The sequence below is a fragment of the Ascaphus truei genome, chromosome 3 (genome assembly GCF_040206685.1).
Source record: "Ascaphus truei isolate aAscTru1 chromosome 3, aAscTru1.hap1, whole genome shotgun sequence".
Classification (NCBI taxonomy): Eukaryota; Metazoa; Chordata; class Amphibia; order Anura; family Ascaphidae; genus Ascaphus; species Ascaphus truei.
Genome location: NC_134485.1, coordinates 25,946,973 through 25,965,713, shown reverse-complemented (window position 1 = coordinate 25,965,713; position 18,741 = coordinate 25,946,973). Strand labels below are relative to the sequence as shown.

General features: G+C 41.9%; 1 protein-coding gene across 8 annotated transcripts in view; it reads right to left on the bottom strand.

Moving 5' to 3' along the window:
• The window catches only part of RUNX1 (RUNX family transcription factor 1), a 276,130-nt gene that overhangs the window by 51,772 nt on the left and 205,617 nt on the right, over window positions 1–18,741 (bottom strand). The gene's annotated exons all lie outside the window — the stretch shown is intronic.

The following is an 18,741-nucleotide window of genomic DNA, read 5'->3' as shown; positions in this document are numbered from 1 at the left end:
TCAAGATCTCCGTGGCTTGCGTTTTCTTCCGCCTGCCAGCTCCTTTGGCGAGCATGGCAGTATATCAGATTTCACACTGCACTGCACAGAGAAATGAAGCCTGCTTTATTGCAATGATTTTATCTGCAGGGGAGGGAGGGGGATCCTGATGTGGTTTCAAAAAATTAAATGCTGAAAGGCTGGTGCTTTGGCAGGACAAATGCTGCTCGCTCACTCCTCAATTTGTCAAGCATGCAAATCCAAGACCTCTGTTAAGTTCTCTGGTTCATGACAGTGGACTTGAATGCAAACACATTGAGTCACGCAAGCTGTGTACATACTGTACGTTAGCTGCTGTCTCATACACGCTAGCTATTTTAAGCATCAGCCTGTTGCACTGAAGACTCACACGGGCAGGCCTGCCAAATAACCCCATCAAGCATTCAACACAAACAGCATTTCCTCCTCTGTTTTGCCAGTAGTTTCATTAAACGTGCATTACACAAATAAATGGGATTGTAAGTAATAATTGACCTATGTAATGTGTAACAAATGTAAGAACACTCGTGCGGTCTCTTTCTCCAGATATGTGAAAAAAAAGACAGGATTTACACAGGGGAAAAGTGTATTATAACTTAGAAAGTTATCTAAAGCAGAGGGCGGCCAACTCCAGTCCTCAAGGGCCACCAACAGGTCAGGTTTTCAGGATATCCCTGCTTCAGCACAGGTAGCGCAATCAGTGGCTCAGTGTGGAGCACTGGAGTTGGCCACTCCTGCAATAGTAGCTACTCATGTCCTGTTTCCTGGTAATTACAAGCAGCAACATAACGCAAAACTGACTATGATGCAGTATTATATATATATATATATATATATATATATATATATATATATTTTTTTTTTTTTTTTAAATAAAATAAAAATGAATGGCACAGTGTCTGATTGAAAAAAATAAAAATGATTACGGTTATTAAACGTTGGGTCCTGCTATAAAAACAGAACCTGGAGGGACGATGTTCCCGCCCAGTTCCATCACAGCTTGACCACCGCCGGAAACACACATCTATAAGGGTTGATAGTGCTACCGTTTACGCCAATTCATTTTTCTCACTCGTACATGATACAGTGCAGCTTCCCTACAAAGAGCCCCACTGTTCAACGCTTCTCCCCGCGATTCCGTGGCGCGCTGTTCCTACAAGAAACGTAAAATGGCTTCTAAAAGAACCAGGAAGGAAGTTGTTTATTTCTAAAACATGTTTTTCTTAGGGAAACTGACATCCGTGTGTGACACAGACACTTATTTTTTCTAGGTTTCATAAATTAAGTCTTCTGATATTTTTTCGGGTCAAGATGCCACTCAAACGAGGAGAAAAAACAGGAACCTTCAAATGGTACATTCTGGTGGTAAAAAAAAAAGCTACTGGCAGTTTCCTGCATTTTAGGGATATTAAATATTCCTGATGCTGAGGAATAAAGGCTTGTGTTAGAAATGGAAATTGAAACCAGCGTACTATGAATGACCTGAGAGCAGCAGGGACCTATTTCAGCACCAATTAAGGTGGCATTTCTACATTGAGACCCCTTTAAAATAAATATACAGCATAATAAAGTAGTATTGTGTATAACTTCATATTTTCCGAGAGGCTGAGGTAAAAAACCACTGAATATTGGAGCCACTAGAACACCCTGTTATACAGGTATTATAGATGTGCTATTGTTTCCCATCATTTCGCAATGCCCTCAGTATTTAAAAGGGTAGGGACACAAAAACACACTTATTCATTAACATCTTTCTGGTTATTCTCCCCAAAACACACACAGAGGTCGGCTGTAAGTTATAAGTGGGTCTTTGAATCAAGGCGAAAGTGCAGCAATTCTGAGACAACACAATGGCACAACATATATATAAAACAAAGAAATCCTATTGGGTTTAATGGGACTTCCTTGGGGACTGTAGTTGAGCACGTCTGTCATAGATTAGGGTGACCATTTTTCCCCAGTTAAAAACCTGGCCAAATTTTCGCACATGCGAGAAAGGCCTGCGCTGACTGCGCATGCGTGAACGACACACACCAATCGTGTCTGTAAAAGCCGACAGCGCGTGATCAGCTCTTGCCGGCCACGCATGTGCGATCGGCTCTTGCCGGGCAGCGCGTTCGCCGCGAAAAACCGGGACGTTTTGAAAAAGTCGTCGGTACAGTGGGACACAATGCCCCAAAAAACGGGACATCTGGTCACCTTATCATAGAATGCCGTAGACCGCATAGGCAGGCCCTTAATCTAATGTACAGGCCAATAGATGACAGCTACTACAAACACAAGAACGATAATCAGGAAGAGACACTAAAAAGATCTAAATGTTCTAACTAACGGAGGGTGAGGAGGTCAGGTCATCTTCTGAAGTGATACATGTCTGCATATAACTTGGTAAGCTGGCTAAGTTGTTAGGATCTTATATACACACACACAGATAAATATAAGCTTCTCGTGACAAAAGGCAATTTATACGTTGTTTGATGTAAAAGATAGAACTTTGATTGTAATAAACAGTGCCATAAATCCATTTGGCAGGCCAGTCATTTTGCTTAGCTTAAACCATCTGCGGTGTCTTTTTCTTAAAACTATGATGCTTATTGTTTTCACTGCCGATGGAGAGATTGCCTGAAGAACGTACGGACAACAACGTATGTATCCTTGAATGGAATGCATTTTGTTCAAAACAAAACAAAAAATATATATAGAGAGAGAGAGAGAAGAGTACAACAAACACATTACTGTATAAAGTTTAAGAAACATGGCCCTTTTCCAACTGGCTGCGACATCTGATTCCCAAAACTGAACCGAGCAGCGCATTTTGGCAGTTTTTGCAGCGTTAATATGAATGGTAAATATTTTTTTCCCCCTCGCGTTATTCTCATTGTGGCTTCCTAGGGAGATACAGTGTTGCCCCGGCTCCCTGGGTGTCACAATTGCATAGAGGGAGAAATTGATTATTACAATATCGGAGAGACCAAATCAGCAGATTATTCCTTTTTTACATTTGACACTGGCGATAACTCAGCACGCCTTATCATGGTAAATTCCAAGAAACTAGGCAGCAAGATCATATAGCGGTGTGTTGTTAAAATCTCCCAGCTACAGAAATGGGCCAAAATTGAAGCTAAACATAGAAACAAATTTATTTTTAAAAAAACCATTAAAAGTAGTTTGATTTTTTACTTATACATAGATATTTGGGCTCCAAATTTACCAGGACCATTGATAAATCTCCCAGTAAGGTCCCTGTAAATTCACTCTTCACTCTACTTGCTTACAGGTAAGTAGCTTCACTGGTATATACCCGCTTTTAACTGCACTAAGTTACATAGCTTACGCTTAGTATATTAACCCCTTCAGGGTATATGTCACAGAACATTTGTATGCATTTAGCATAGGGACCTGCTACTGAGACTTACCTTGACGTTGGTTAGAAGGCTGATCAAAGGATGTAACCAAAAGTCTCCTTTGTCTTACAGACTTAGTTTGCACTATGTATATTTATTTCCCCATTTATTGCTATCCCAACGGGAGAAGCGCAGGGATTCACTTTCCGTTGATAAATAGATCCCATTATATCACAACAAAACCAAGAGAGAGTAACCGACACGTTTCTTGTGTTATTTGCTAAAGCAGGTAATATCTAGAATAAATACAATTTGCATGTGTTCCTTTTGTTTTACCTTCAATACATAACCATGATTTGTACGTCTGGCAGGTAGCTGGTGGTGGTGGTGGGGGGGGGGGGGGGGTGGGGTGGGAGCTGTCTTCCTGCTAAAAACACGTGCACGCATTTTATTAAATTGTCTTCAAAACGTTTCCCCACCTTTTGCACGTTATTTTCTGTATCGTATAAATGCTGCTCTCCCACAACGTGGAAACAGCTTCATTATCATAGTCTCAGCAGCGATTAATTACATCAGGAATTAGATATACCACTGATCACATCCCGGGCAGTTATCTTTGCTTCAATCCTTCCTTCACCTGGTCTTGTTTTACTAAATAACAGAACATATTAAAATGATTCTGCACCCCAACCATGCATGAAAAATATATGACAACTATGTTATTTATATGGTTAAATTACTGGCGCCCTGTAATTCCTCAAGCAACCGGGGGCCCGAACTGCGCCTAGAGCGGGGGTGCTCTACTCCAGTCCTCAAGATCCCCCCAACAGGTCAGGTTTTCAGGATATCCTTGCTTCAGTCTTTGACTGAGCCACTGATTGAGCCACCTGTGCTGAAGCTGAGATATCCTTAAAACCTGACCTGTTGGGGGTGGGGAGGGTCTTGAGGACTGAGGTTGAGTAACACTGGCCTAGAGGAGTATATGTATCAAGGTAAGACTGGATCAATTCTGATTCAAAACAATTGCACCAGATCCGTTGAAGAATAAACACTGATATCAATGATATTTATTTCTTGGATACGTTTGGTGCATTCTGTTTAGCCCAGAATTGCACCACTTTTATCGTGATACCGGGGACGAATAAAGACAAAAAAAGCGGGCGCAATAAATACTGTAATAAAAATAATATGAGTCCCAAATATTACGTAGATGTAGATAATGTCCTATGATGGGTGCAGCAGAAGGGTAGGTTTGATCCAAAACTACGTCTGAGGATAGATGCAGACAGAGTCCCAAGGGCACTCACATCCAGGTGGATATGCAGCTCAACCCCTTTATAACGCGATCCGTTACAATGCGAATCCGCTTATAACGCGATGCAAGCGTGGCTCCCAATTTTCATATTTATGAATTCTTTACAATACGTTTATTGTTATCTTAAATACTTTATTGTACAATGCATACAATTGTACGTAAATAAAAAAAAGCAGAAAGCACTTAGAAGTAAGTTTAGTAAATGTAGACCACTGAACCCTCTGGTTTGGGGAGTGGGTGGGGAAGTCCAGGTAGAACCCCTGCTTTAGCAGTCTCTCGTGGTGGCCATCCACAGATTGGGGTTCAGAGTGTCCTGGATGATTCTCTCCACTGCCTCCGGTCAGGTTTGCTTCAGTACTATACTGTAGTGCAGCCCGACGCGTTTCGTCGGTCAGACTTCCTCAAGGGGCATCGTGATACCGTAGTACTAGACGTTGATGCACTTGCTGGCGCCCACCAGCGGGTACAATGCCGCGGTAGCATAGCCCCTTTTTTCACGCACACAGCTAATCCTTTTATAAGGCGTGTGCTTCCGGTGGTGTCTTTGCGTCCCGCTGAAATGTGCCAGGCGGCACCAGTAACATCAGGTATATCCGTCGTTTTGTGTGAAGTTTCTTGAAATGGTCAACAGGATTCCCATATGTAACCGTCAAGGAAATCCAAGCCTATTACATTATTTAATTATTGCAATATTAATGAATTATTATTACATATATTCCAAGAGGACAAAGGACTTTTTGAAACCACAGCTGCATTGAATCTAAACCCTTTCAGTGTACATCTGCGTCGCCCCAAAGGCGGAACGCCTTTGGCGCAGCCGAAGGGCAGCTAAAGGGTGTGAGCCGTTTGCTGATGTTTGGTGATGTTAAAGCTTCTCTATTTCAATCTGAAACTCACCAGCCCTAGTATCCCCTGTACCCAATTTTCTAACTCTACGGTAACTGTCCATGAAATATATGTGAATTGACTGTACAACTCTGTTCATTTAATGAAACCATGTATTGTTATAACTCTGTGCCCAGGACATACTTGAAAACGAGAGGTAACTCAACGTATTACTTCTTGGTAAAGCATTTTGATAAATTGAATTAAATATAGAGGGCAAAAACTCCAGAGAAATTTCTCTTTTGTATTTCACCAACGGTGCCCTTTTCACACGAGTCCCTGGCAAGAGTATGTAGCTGCACCTACTTTCAGATCACATTGCTAAGATACAGTACTCCTTTATTTATTTCCGTGAGCTGAGCTTCTTCCCACACAGCAAAGAATCAAAGAATCCCTTCTGGACATTGGTTATGAGATAATTGTTTAAGGCATACACAAAGGTATAGGCGTGGAACAATAAGGCAATGCAAGATGTGTGTATATATAAATATATAGTTACGCCCAGAGCAAAACCAATAGGCAAACATTGACATAGAAAACAAGAGAAAAAAAAGCCTTTCAATGCTTTAAAATAGTGTATACGTTCTGAAATCTTTTGAATACATGCATCTAGCTGCCAAATATTCACTGACTCAAATTCTAGCAGGATCACAAGGCTGACTTTAGAGAGTGTATTTTGGTGTGCACATGATATGGCAACAGAGATCCTGGTCTAAGTTCCAAAAAGAAGTATTCATTTTTAAACATTTACAGTGGGTTCAATGCCATAATCAGATCATTTGAAAATTGTATCAAATACAGAAGAATTTACAATGCATCTGATCTCAGACATGCTATTAGAGACGGGTTGGGGTTCCTTACAATGCATCTGATCTCAGATGCGCTATTAGAGAGGGTTGGGGTTCCCTACAATGCATCTGATCTCAGACGCACTATTAGAGAGGGTTGGGGTTCCTTACAATGCATCTGATCTCAGGCACGCTATTAAAGAGGGTTGGAGTTTTAACAATGCATCTGATCTCAGACGCGCTATTAGAGAGGGTTGGGGTTCCTTACAATGCATCTGATCTCAGACGCGCTATTAGAGAGGGTTGGGGTTCCTTACAATGCATCTGATCTCTGACAGGCTATTAGAGAGGGTTGGGGTTCCTTACAATGCATCTGATCTCAGACGCACTATTAGAGAGGGTTGGGGTTCCTTACAATGCATCTGATCTCGGACGCGCTATTAGAGAGGGTTGGAGTTCCTTACAATGTATCTGATATCAGACGCGCTATTAGAGAGGGTTGGGGTTCCTTACAATGCATCTGATCTCAGACACGCTATTAGAGAGTTGGGGTTCCGCAGAATTTCACAAGTATAGGGTTCCTTAACCAATAAAGGGTTGAAAGCCACTGGTTTAGAGCCAAGCGGTGTAGCCTACACAAAGACATTTCTCCCCCATTTTTCACTGCTCCGTAGGCGTCAGTGATTGGCAAAGGAAAGATTGCCTTTTCTATTTTTTGCCAACGCCAGCTCTCCATGTCATGCTGTTTCCCAAAACACGTTCACATGAAGGTATTTTTCTCTGCTCTACATGTTTGTGCCTCTTTTTCTCTCCGCTTATAACAGTCGCGTCCTTGTGTGGAGATCTCAGTGTTTGCGAGAAGAAGTAGACTCTTCTTCGTGAGAGCTCGTAAGTTGCAAGTGCTTCTGCCTATCCCTGTCTTGCAACACTTAGCCTCCGAGGTTTTCTTCGCAGCTGCGGAGATATAGTAAGCTACTGTATGGTATTATGAAACCAGGGCCTCTGAGATCGTTCCAAAACTGCATACAAGCAAGTTATTCTTTGGACTGTTTTCTTTGGCTGCATGAACGCAGCACAGAATGAGTCAAGCAGTATTAACTTCAAATAGGGAAGTGGTGTGGTCAACCAAAACTGTTTGCGGCCAGATTGTGCAGATAGGAACAGCACGTTATAATGCACAGTCTACACAGCACCGGGGCGGATAACAGAAACACGCAGAATTCATCAGTGCCCATTCAGACGAAGCAAACGGTGAACTTTACTGCTGGTTTGTCAGCTATCCAGTCTGAAAACAAGAGGGAAACGGCTGCTGTGCCTAAATAACCCTGAAACCACAGGCACTTTTACAATGGGGAAACAAGGCAGGGACTACGCTCCAAGAGTCGCACTCTACGCACTTGTATGATGTAAAGCCGACACATTGTCGGGGCCGCCTTTGAGCTCCATTCACATAAAACAGCGTTTGGGAGCTTCCCTGACATATACAGTAGAAGTGGCCTCGCGGCATATTGAACAGTTATATTAAATACGCGACTGTAGGCGTTAATGTATTCATGTCTTTTTCAGCCTAAGACCTAGGTGTGCCAGTTTGCAGTCTGTGTTGGGCGTAGAGAGTGAGAGAAGTTGGGTATATGAGAAGCTAAGAGAGGTTACTAGATGTATGGCATGTATACAATTCTCTGTATACAGTACACTGGCGACACACTTTATTCGAGCTCAGCTAGTCCCACGAATTCGGGTATACCCGGGTGTATTGAGGTTTGTGACTGTTTTCTGCCCGAGTGCATTGAGTTATTTTCCGGCAGGGATTGAAGCATTTTATTCCCGCTGGCTGCAATACTGCACAGTATATATATATATACTGCATTACAATTCATGAATTTATGCCATCTGGTAGACACGCGAAGCATTGCAGCCTATTAAATCCTAATCATTATCATTTAACAGATCAGCCGCCCGTCAGCCAGGCATGAACCCAGGCTGGGAAGGCAAACGCAACGGGGCTTGTCAGAGGTGAGGAGCGGCGCATTCCAGGTATCTGCCAGGTACATACCGGGTATTTGCTCGAATAAAGTGTGTCGGTACAGTAGGTCTGTCACTTTACCATGTCCTACTCTTTGCCATCACCAGGACCAATTTTATTATACTCATATTTTTTTTTTTAAATGTATGCCTCCGAAAATTGAAGTCTAAACAGAAACAGGGGTGATGCTTATAACTAAAGTATTAATATATAACGAGGCATTATTTCAACATCCATTGACTTGATGACATATATTCTACATGCTATATGAACACGTACCGCCTATTCTTTAGTGTAAGTGCTCCCTTGTTTTTCCATAGGTATCCCCTGATGTGTCTGGAATTGCAGGACATGTCTCTCCGGGGGATTGAAAGATAATGCATTTCATGACTATTCAGTAGTCAGCAATGTAACAGTACCAATGTAAGAACATGTTTGACCCATAATCTGAACATGCTGCTGTACAAAGCTATACAGGGTAAACTATGCACCAACACCAATGCTAATCTTCTTTGGTTTAGTGAATAAAGAAATAAAAACATGTTTGCTTCCCGTATTTACAGCTGCTCATCCCCATTGCTGTACATACTTCTAGTGCCCTTTAAAACACGGTAGGACAGTGATAAAAAAATGCTAAATGTAAGGAAGGATTAGCCAGTTGGTTATTACTTGGGATTAGAAATTACTGTGGCAGGTACAACATCAAAGTAACATTCCATGCACAGTTTCTTTCTACTTTAAGTTACAGTTTCACTCGAAAGAATGAGCTTTATATAGGCACTCATCATATTTATACTGTTTAATTAAATGTTGTTGTAGATTTGTATTGTAGGTGCAAAAAATATGAAGTGCTCCTTTAAAATGCCGTGGCGGTAATGAACACACACAGAGGCTTAGCGGGGTATTCATTTCTTAGCTGCTCTTTTTTTTTTTATTACTAATACATACTTATTAAGTGCATAGTAATTGCTGAAAGTTGAAATGAAATAACATGTCAGGAGCCACCCACGGAGCACAAGCCTTTCTCCTGTTACCTGTTCACCGCGATGAGTCAGAGTGAGACTGCGGAAATGAAATCATCTCCAATGTGTCACAGGTCTGCATCATCCAAGCTGCAGCACAGCTGCGTGTCACTTTACCCCGTTCAGCTTTAAGGGTTCTTGTAATACCCTGCAAATCCCGGCTCCTTCCTAGCCCTGCGGCTCGGAAGGAGTTAAAAGAAGCCATTCATTTGGCTGTGATTAAAAAGTTGACAATCCGGGTGCATGCAGCACAGGACGGTAAAGTAACATTCGCGTGTAGTGGTGCTCGGCTCCACCGTCTAGGACATTTCGCCGCGGCCAAATGTCTGCCGGCACTTATATATAAGCTATAAGGTGATAGACCATCACAGCCTACAATGCTCTAAAAATACCTTATGGCTCATGCAAGTGAATGGGCCATGAGTGTCTAATGGCAGTGCGCCACTTAGTACACGTGGCCCGTTTTCCAATCTATAGTCGACTCTTAATACCCTCTTGCTATTAAGAGTGAAGATGCAGCAGTTTATCTCTCTACTACCCCTATAGGATTGATTTTCTTCTATGTGTATTTGACTTTACTCAGTTGGCTGTCAGTATAATGCTCAGGGTGGAGGGATCAAAGCCGCCTGGCGCCCGACGCATGAGAGCCACATGTCTTTGCACTGAGAGCCTCCTGGCTCAGTAGCTATTCCCCTCGATGTCCCGCATTTACGGCAAATAGGATATAGGGGGTGATCAGCACTCACCCCTGGGACCATTCCAAATCCCCATTGTTATGGATGATGGTGCTGTGTCCCCCATCCCTCTTATTCACCCCCTATTTGGTGGCTCATATGTAGTGTGTATGTAGTGGCGCACTTATCATCGTTATCATTTTGTCTACACCATGGGTGCTCGTCTCCAGTCCTCAAGACCCTCCAACAGGTCAGGTTTTAAGGCTATACCTGCTTCAGCACAGGTGGCTCAACCCGAAGATTGAGCCACTGCTTGAGCTACCTGTGCTGAAGCTGGGATATGCTTAAAGCCTGCCATGTTGGGGGGCCTTTCAGCCCTCACCCCTTTTTTCGCATGCAATTTCTGTTTTTACTTGAACATTGTATATGTACGTTCTGTCATAGAAACAGGGATTTGTTTACATTTGCTGTATGGTAGTGGCCTGGCAGCGTCCCGTTGCTATGCAACAGGTGGGTGCAGCTATGATGTCATACGTGACATCGCACAGAGTGCGGCGCTCTGCATTACGTGGTGGGGACTTTCTCTTTTGTGCCGTTTTCACTATAAAGGGGGTGTCATGCACCTCTCGTTTGTGCCAAAATATTTGACTAAAAAAACGTTTTTGACGCTTAAGCTGCACATGGAGAGAAAAAAGGTACATACTGTAGGCGCACGCAAGCGCAATATAATAGGAGATAATATAGTATATATAGCAGAAGGAGTGGCTCAGTGAGTAAAGACTGTAAACAATGACACTGAGTTTGAATCAGGGGGATAATAGTAGAAGGGGTCTTGTGCTACCAGGCATCCATCCATCCAGGATATAATACTTTATGTATGAGAAAATAAGGTACCTCCATGAGTCCAGTATACCATATCAGCAGCTGGTATAGGGAGACTAGTGTCTAGTGTATCCTGTCGGTATACACGTGCAGCAATTACTGACACGAGAAATAATCTCCCACCCACTAGTATAAGAGCAATAATAGAAACATGAGCAGAACTCACTATTGTAGAGATCTGGATCAGTCCTTGGAGGTCCAATGATGTGAATCCGTGTAGGTAAGGTAGCAAGATGAATGGAGAAAAACGGAGCACTATCCAAGATGAAAAAACGGATCCAGAAAGGGTTCACACATTAAAAAGAACAGACTTTATTGGACCATTCAAAAGACCCCTAAAGAGGCAGCAAAACACAACACGTTTCGCGCTTCATCGTGGTGTATGATGAAGTGCTATACGCGCGAAACGCGAAGCGAAATGCCTCTTTAGGGGTCTTTTGTATGGTTCATTAAAGTCTGTTCTTTTTTTATGAGTGAACCCTCTCGGGATGCGTTTTTTCATCTTGGATAGCGCTCCATTTTTCTCCATTCATCTGGTAGAAGTGGTTCAGTTCCCGGTGTCAGCTCCTTGAGACATTGGGCAGTCACTTTATTTCCCTGTGCCCCAGGCACCAAAACATAGATTGTACGCTCTGCGGGGCAGGGACTATGTCTGTAACATTCCTATGTGCTGCGTACTGCGCGCTATACTGTAATTGTGAAGGGCTTTGAGTCCCATTGGGAGAAAGGCGCTGGGTGCAATAAAGTTATTATTATAATGTGTAATATACATGCAGCAATTTATTGCTAAATATTTCATTTGTCAAAAATGACCAGTTACTGGCCCAAATCCATAGCAGTAAATACACACCAGCGACAACGTATCCAATATTTACGTGCTAATCAAATGGATGGAAAACTTGACTCATACTGGACCACCTACCCAACCTATAACAGTAACATAATAAAGGAAATGGAAGTCATTAGCTTTACTACGATTAGCAGAGATTTGGAGAACTTGGTGGCCTTCTGCCAAGTCAGTGTTTAATAGAAACGTAGTGTAGACACAGTTCACGGAAGTCCCAAACTAATGCATGAGCATTTACTTACTTTACTGGAGTCTGGGGAATTACAAGATGAATGTAACATAAGCTTTTACTTTTAGGTCTGTAAACCTTTTACCAAAACCTTTTGTTGATATGACATGAATTGTGTAAGACAACATGAGAATTGTGTTCTGCGTTGTACAAATTGAACAATATGGCTTTTCTCCGAGATGGGATTCTACCACGTCTGAGTCTCAAGTAACGAAACATGCTCAAGTTGAAATAAAGTGACAGCCCTCTATCTCACAATTTGTCATATTTAGGACTGCAAGCATAATTTTCAAATAGCAAAATAGGATGAATGTACACACAGAGTTTTGTTAGCAGGACCATAGCAGCTGTAATTAAAGGCTGCAGTGTTCATTACTAAATCATAAATTAGTTACAAAAACTGTGATGTGTCTAGGCAATCTGTACAGAAGAAAATGCATCTCCAGTTGTTCTGCTGCCTAATGATTCCCTTATTATATTTTGCTTCCTAATGAGACATTTCAAAATATAAACACAGGGGGGAATATAACTTCAAATGAAATGCTGAAGTATACTTATGTATTTAGCAGGAAGATAGGAAACAGATCAATATTTTGGAGAATCTACCCCTCCCTCTGTAATAGCATTACATAACATTTTGAGACATAGGGGGTTATTCATTAACCTACAATGATGCAGACTGAAAATCCCCCATAGTATTTAAAGTCTAGTAAGCATGATTCATAAGTATGTAACACACTAGAATTACAGTATGAGCATCCAACATTGGAATGATCTATATCAGAAGTAACCAACCTTACTTTGTCCTTTGCCGCCATAACAAATGAACAGAACTTCCCATATCACTTATTGTTTACAGGTTTTTTAACCCAGGGGTGCGCAAACGTTCCTCCCCCCCCCCCTCACCCTGCATGCTCTCTTCCCCTGCTCGCACCCCCTCCTTACCTTGTCTTCAGCGTCAAATGATGTGGGTCACGTGATGTCACTTTGCCGAAGACAACGTAGGGGAAGTTGCAGAGGCATCACATTTAAATGCATTGGGGGACAGTCCGGGGCCTCTGTAACTGCCGTGTCCCCCTGGAAAATCTTGTGCTCCCGCTGGGGGGGTGTGCCCCCAGTTTGTGCACCCCTGTGTTAACCTAGCCATACTGAGAATTATACCTATATTTACTTTTGTTCTCTCAATCATGCTAACTATTTCAGTTAAACTCTTAAAAACATGTATTTTGTGTACATTTTGCTTTCTATTTGATCTTTGCTTTCTGAGCCTCAGAGAACTCAGAAGTCTGTACCGTGGGATGCTGATCAAAAAGGCCGGCGCCCAAGTCCTGTCTGGCGTCCTGGGCCCCCGGCAATCATCTGGTAGTAACAGCAAATATGGGTGTGGGGAACTGAATATCCAAGAGACTAGACTCATTCACAAGGTGTTTTTTCCGAGTGGAACGTGAGAGAGAAGGTTGGCCTGATCTAGCTGCAGAAGATGGAACTGGATATAATTTCGATGCAGCATTGGGAAATCATTGAAAAGGACGATGGCATTGATGCTCCCCAAAGTAGGGAGGCCTCGATTTACTAAACGGTAATATTGATGCGGTAGAAGGTTGCATAAAACAAAATGGGACGGTTGCTGTCTTTTTCCCCAATACCGCCATATTTACTAAGAATTACGTATTCATAATAAGGTTGTGATGTCACATTCTCATACACCCCCAAAAAAGCATGAAATCAGCTTTAAATAACGTTAGTGGTACAGAAAGGCGTTAACTCATAGCAATCGGGGTTAATCAGCGCTAACGATGCAATTGTGTGGGTGGGGTGAGGTGGGGTAGCAGATATCACACGTTTCTACTATAGCAGGCGTGGCCAACTCCAGTACTCAGGGGCCACCCACAGGTCAGGGTTTAAGGATATCCCTGCTTCAGCACAGGTGGCTTAATCAGTGGCTCAGTCAATGACTGAGCTACTGATCGAGCCAATGATTAAGTCTAATGTATTCATTATTGTAGGCGTGTACAAGCAGATCAAAATAGCATGATAAATTAGTGGTTCTGTGCTTAAATGCAGAAAAATATCCAAAATGATGATTTTTTTATTTGTATGTATTGAAGGATAAAAAGTGAAAACCTCAACAAAAAAAAAGTTCTAGGATTGAAGACAAAAGTAGTACTTAGTACAACTGAGAACCACTGCAACTCCTACATTATATTCCTCACCATGCACAGCGAGCCAGTCTGCAGTAACGGGGTTAACCCCTTGGCTGCTGTGGATCTGGAATCCTTCCCAAGTAAAGCTTAGCAATCTCCGGTAATAGCAGAATATAGCAGTCTCTATTGATCCCTATTTTAGGTATGTATTCCTGATGCCTTCACCATATGTCTGGGCAGGCCTCTGGAAATAAAACATGTTCAAAATGTCAAAAAATAACATTGAAGGGGGAAAACGGGAAGCGGGCACTGTACTTTGCCTTTTCAAAGATCTTGCATAACAAGGCGGGAAGCTGAAGCCCAACTCTAACATTTGGACGGTGGCTGCGCGCAATAAGAAGATACCCATGGACCTCATGGGAATGGGTATCGCGACGGAGGTGACGCCTCCCATGTAGGTTAAAATACAATGTGTTTAGGAAAGTCTTCTGATTGTTCAGATTAAAAACTGACAGTTGGGCTAGAGAGGAACTGTGAAGGCAACCATTTTGTATTAAAACTTTGAAGAGACAAGTTTCCCCCTTCCCCGTTATAAAATGAAAACATTTCAAATGTAAAAACGGTGTATTGTATTATGTTGTCACAGTGGCGGGATTTCTTGTCGGCTAGAGAGAAAATCTACGATATTGACATGTTTGCGTGACCCTGCTTGGTCCTGGGAAGGGACTAGCCACACATTAGCTTTACAGCACAGATTGCTCTAACCCAGGGGTGGGCAACTCCAGTCTTCAAGGGCCACCAAGCAGGATATCCCTGCTTCAGCACAGGTGGCCCAATCAGTGGCTCAGTCTTCAAATGGGGTTTATGATGTCTCATAGTCGGTTGAGATTTTTGATGAAGAGGTAATGGAGTAATATGATGACCCCAGTTTCACAAAGGGTATCCCAATATGATAAGTGTGTGTCTCTCAACTCCTCCTATTGCCCGGTTGAGCCATTCCCAGATCACAAACGGACACAAGAGAGGTTACATTAATATTAGCCTGTGTCACTGCAACCGCAAAGATCTCATTGGCAGAGACTGTTGCATAAGCCCCACCGCTGTTCTGTACGGCTGCGGCGGATGCTAACAATTAAGTTGTCGCCCAAACCAAAGTAGCTGAAGTTTACATTTTTAAATGATTTGCGATTCTGAGTCCTTGGCATTCCTTATATATATATATAAAAAAAAATATATATATATATATCACTGCACCACCTTGACAAAGGTCCCATTCGTGGACCGAAACGTTGGTTTTGTGTTTATTTTTTCAATACACTTGTTTGTTCAATTCTGGAGTGCTGCCTGCTGATTTCGTTTCCAAACGGTATCGTATTGCTTATTCTTCATTATGGGATCTGCACCCACACCAGTGACTATTATTACGGAGTGCTTTTTGTTCTTGTTCTATGATATATATATATATACAGTATATATATATATATATATATTGAGAAAGGACCTAGGGGTCTGAAACGTACATCGCTCTGGAGTTTGTTTGACTGCCTGATGACGTTTGATTAAAAAATATATTTTTTCATCTTGTGAGTGGTGCGGATTTACTTTAATTCCTGTATATATATATATATATATATATATATATATAGAGCTATAGAGCTGAAGAGTCGTGTTTGAAGGACACGATCCTCAGGAAAAGATCCCTTTTACGGTGCACTACTGACCAATATGGTTTATATATAATAATGGTCTTGAAATAAGTGCGGAACAAACGGTCTAAAATCTAATTTCTTTAATGATACATATTATGACAGTGTAATATGAAAATATTACATACAATATGTTAAAAAACAAATACATTACGAAGCTTTAAGGGTGCTAGTCTCTCTATCAGAGGCACGCAGCTACATTTGTTTTTTAAAATATTGTATGTAATATTTTCATATTACTCTGTCATAATATGTATCATTAAAGAAATTAGATTTTAGACCGTTTGTTCTGCACTTATTTCAAGACCATTATTATATATAAACCATATTGGTCAGTAGTGCACCGTAAAAGGGATCTCTTTCTGAGGATCGTGTCCTTCAAACACGACTCTTCAGCTCCTTCTATAGTCTGACTATATCCCTGGTAGCACACAATAACAAGAGTTACTTTGAGCGTGGTTTACTCATCTTTCATTTTATATATATATATATATATATATATATATATATATATATATATATATATATGGTCCTTGCTATTTGATAGTCAGTTATCTGTCAAACGGCTTATCCTAGGCCAGATAATGCATTCCGCTGAACGCATTATCCATCGTCGGAACGGATTATTGTATTGTATTGTATGTCTTTATTTATATAGCGCCATTAGTGTACATAGCGCCTCACAGTAGTAATACATGTGGTAATCAAATAAATAACAGATAATATAAATAACAGATCATTGGAATAAGTGCTTTAAACATAAAAGTAACATTGTGGAATGCCCCGAGGAGCTTACAGTCTAATTGATAGGTAGGGAGACAGTAGGAGGGAGTTCTGGTAAGTGTGTCTGCAGGGGGCCAAGCTTTATGTATCATGTGTTCAGAATATCCACAGTGCTAATCATATGCTTCCTTAAGCAAGTGTGTCTTAAGGTGGGTCTTAAAGGTGGATAGAGAGGGTGCTAGTCGGGTACTGAGGGGAAGGGCATTCCAGAGGTGTGGGCCAGTCAGTGAAAAAAGGTTTAAGGCGGGAGAGGGCTTTTGATACAAAGGGGGTAGAAAGAAGACATCCTTGAGCAGAACGCAAGAGTCGGGATGGTGCATAGCGAGAAATTAGGGCTGAGATGTAAGGAGGGGCAGAAGAGTGTAAAGCTTTAAAAGTGAGGAGAAGAATGGAGTGTGAGATGCGGGATTTGATCGGAAGCCAGGAGAGGGATTTCATGAGGGGAGACGCTGAGACAGATCTAGGAAAGAGTAGAGTGATTCTGGCAGCAGCATTTAGGATAGATTGTAGGGGAGACAGGTGAGAGGCAGGAAGGCCGGACAGCAGGAGGTTACAGTAATCAAGACGGGAGAGAAAGAGGGCCTGAGTCAGCGTTTTAGCAGTCGAGCAACAGAGGAAAGGGCGTATCTTTGTTATATTGCGGAGGAAAAAGCAACAAGTTTTAGAAATGTTTTGAATGTGAGGGGAGAATGTGAGAGGGGAGTCGAGTGTGACCCTTAGGCAGCGTGCTTGGGCTCACCGTTGCAGATTAACATTGGATCCACAATCCGACAGTCCGCTTTCTGACTGCGCTTTGCGGTACGGATTCCAGCGGATAACCGTGGACCGCCTGCATATATATATATATATATATTGTTCAATAAGTTATTCTGCATTTTGTCATTCTGCTTTAGAGCTGCATTGACTCTGTGTAGTAGCTTCATTATACTGTAAGTAGAATCGCTGCAGGGACACATTTTTACAATGTTAAAAATGGCAAAGTGTCTACATACAACAGGAATATTAAGTGGTTACAAGGTGGTAAGAACTTATCACAGTGACTTGTTCATCTGTCTGCAAGAACAAATGCACTTTTGAAATTTGCCAACACATCCTTGGTGTTGCCGCCTCAAACGTATCACGCTCACTAATCTCTGCTTTTCTCCCCTGTCTCAGAAAACAAATAATATATGTCTTTTATGTCATTTTTTTTTTCTTCCACCAAACCGCAAGTCCCATTTCACAGTAGGATACTCAGATAAATCTCCGAACATTTTATTCTAAGGCTAGCAAAGGAAGTCAATTGTTGCCTCTGGTAACATAAAAATATCACGCAGCCTGAAAAGGACTAACGTGCGTAACTGTACATCTGTTTTCCAAAAACTGTATATGTGAAAACTGTAGATTCCACCCTGGGGACATCAAGTCATTCATCCTTTTGCTTGTGCTTAATTCTTAGCCCCCCTCCAAATGTATTAAAGATATAATAACACAAAAGAATGTATTTGGCTGCTTGGCATGGAAACATGTGCCCCAGCGGATTCAATTCCTACTGCCAGCATTGAGTACAGTATTACAAAATTCCTGTTTTTAGAAGTTATACAGTAACATATGGAAGAAACGAGAGTAAAAGACACACACTGATCGTGGTTGTAGAAGATACAGGGGCTGTGGCCACACTAGTTTTTGTTACCATTGCCATAAGCCAATGCCTGTTTCTTACTTTCTCCCACCACTATGGGCTGAGAAAAGACTTGAGCATGGGGGGGGGGGGGGGGGGGGGAATCGAAAGGTAGAAGAAGAGCACTGGAACATACATAATATGCTTTTGTGTATATTGTGTAGTGTACAGCAGTAACCCGGTGACTTCTCCTAATTACTAGAGGTGGGCTTAGCCAGTCTGTGGGTAGTTGTGTGAGGTTTCAATCACTGCCAAAACCAGGACTGGGTAGACACATCTCCCCAGAAATGTGCACACTTATGTTTTTACAAGTATATCTAGGTAACACACATATGGACTTAAAGGGATGGTGATAAAGGGGGTCATTTTATATTGTCCAACGTGGCTGTTCAGGTTGTTTTTGGCCATTTTGGACAATATA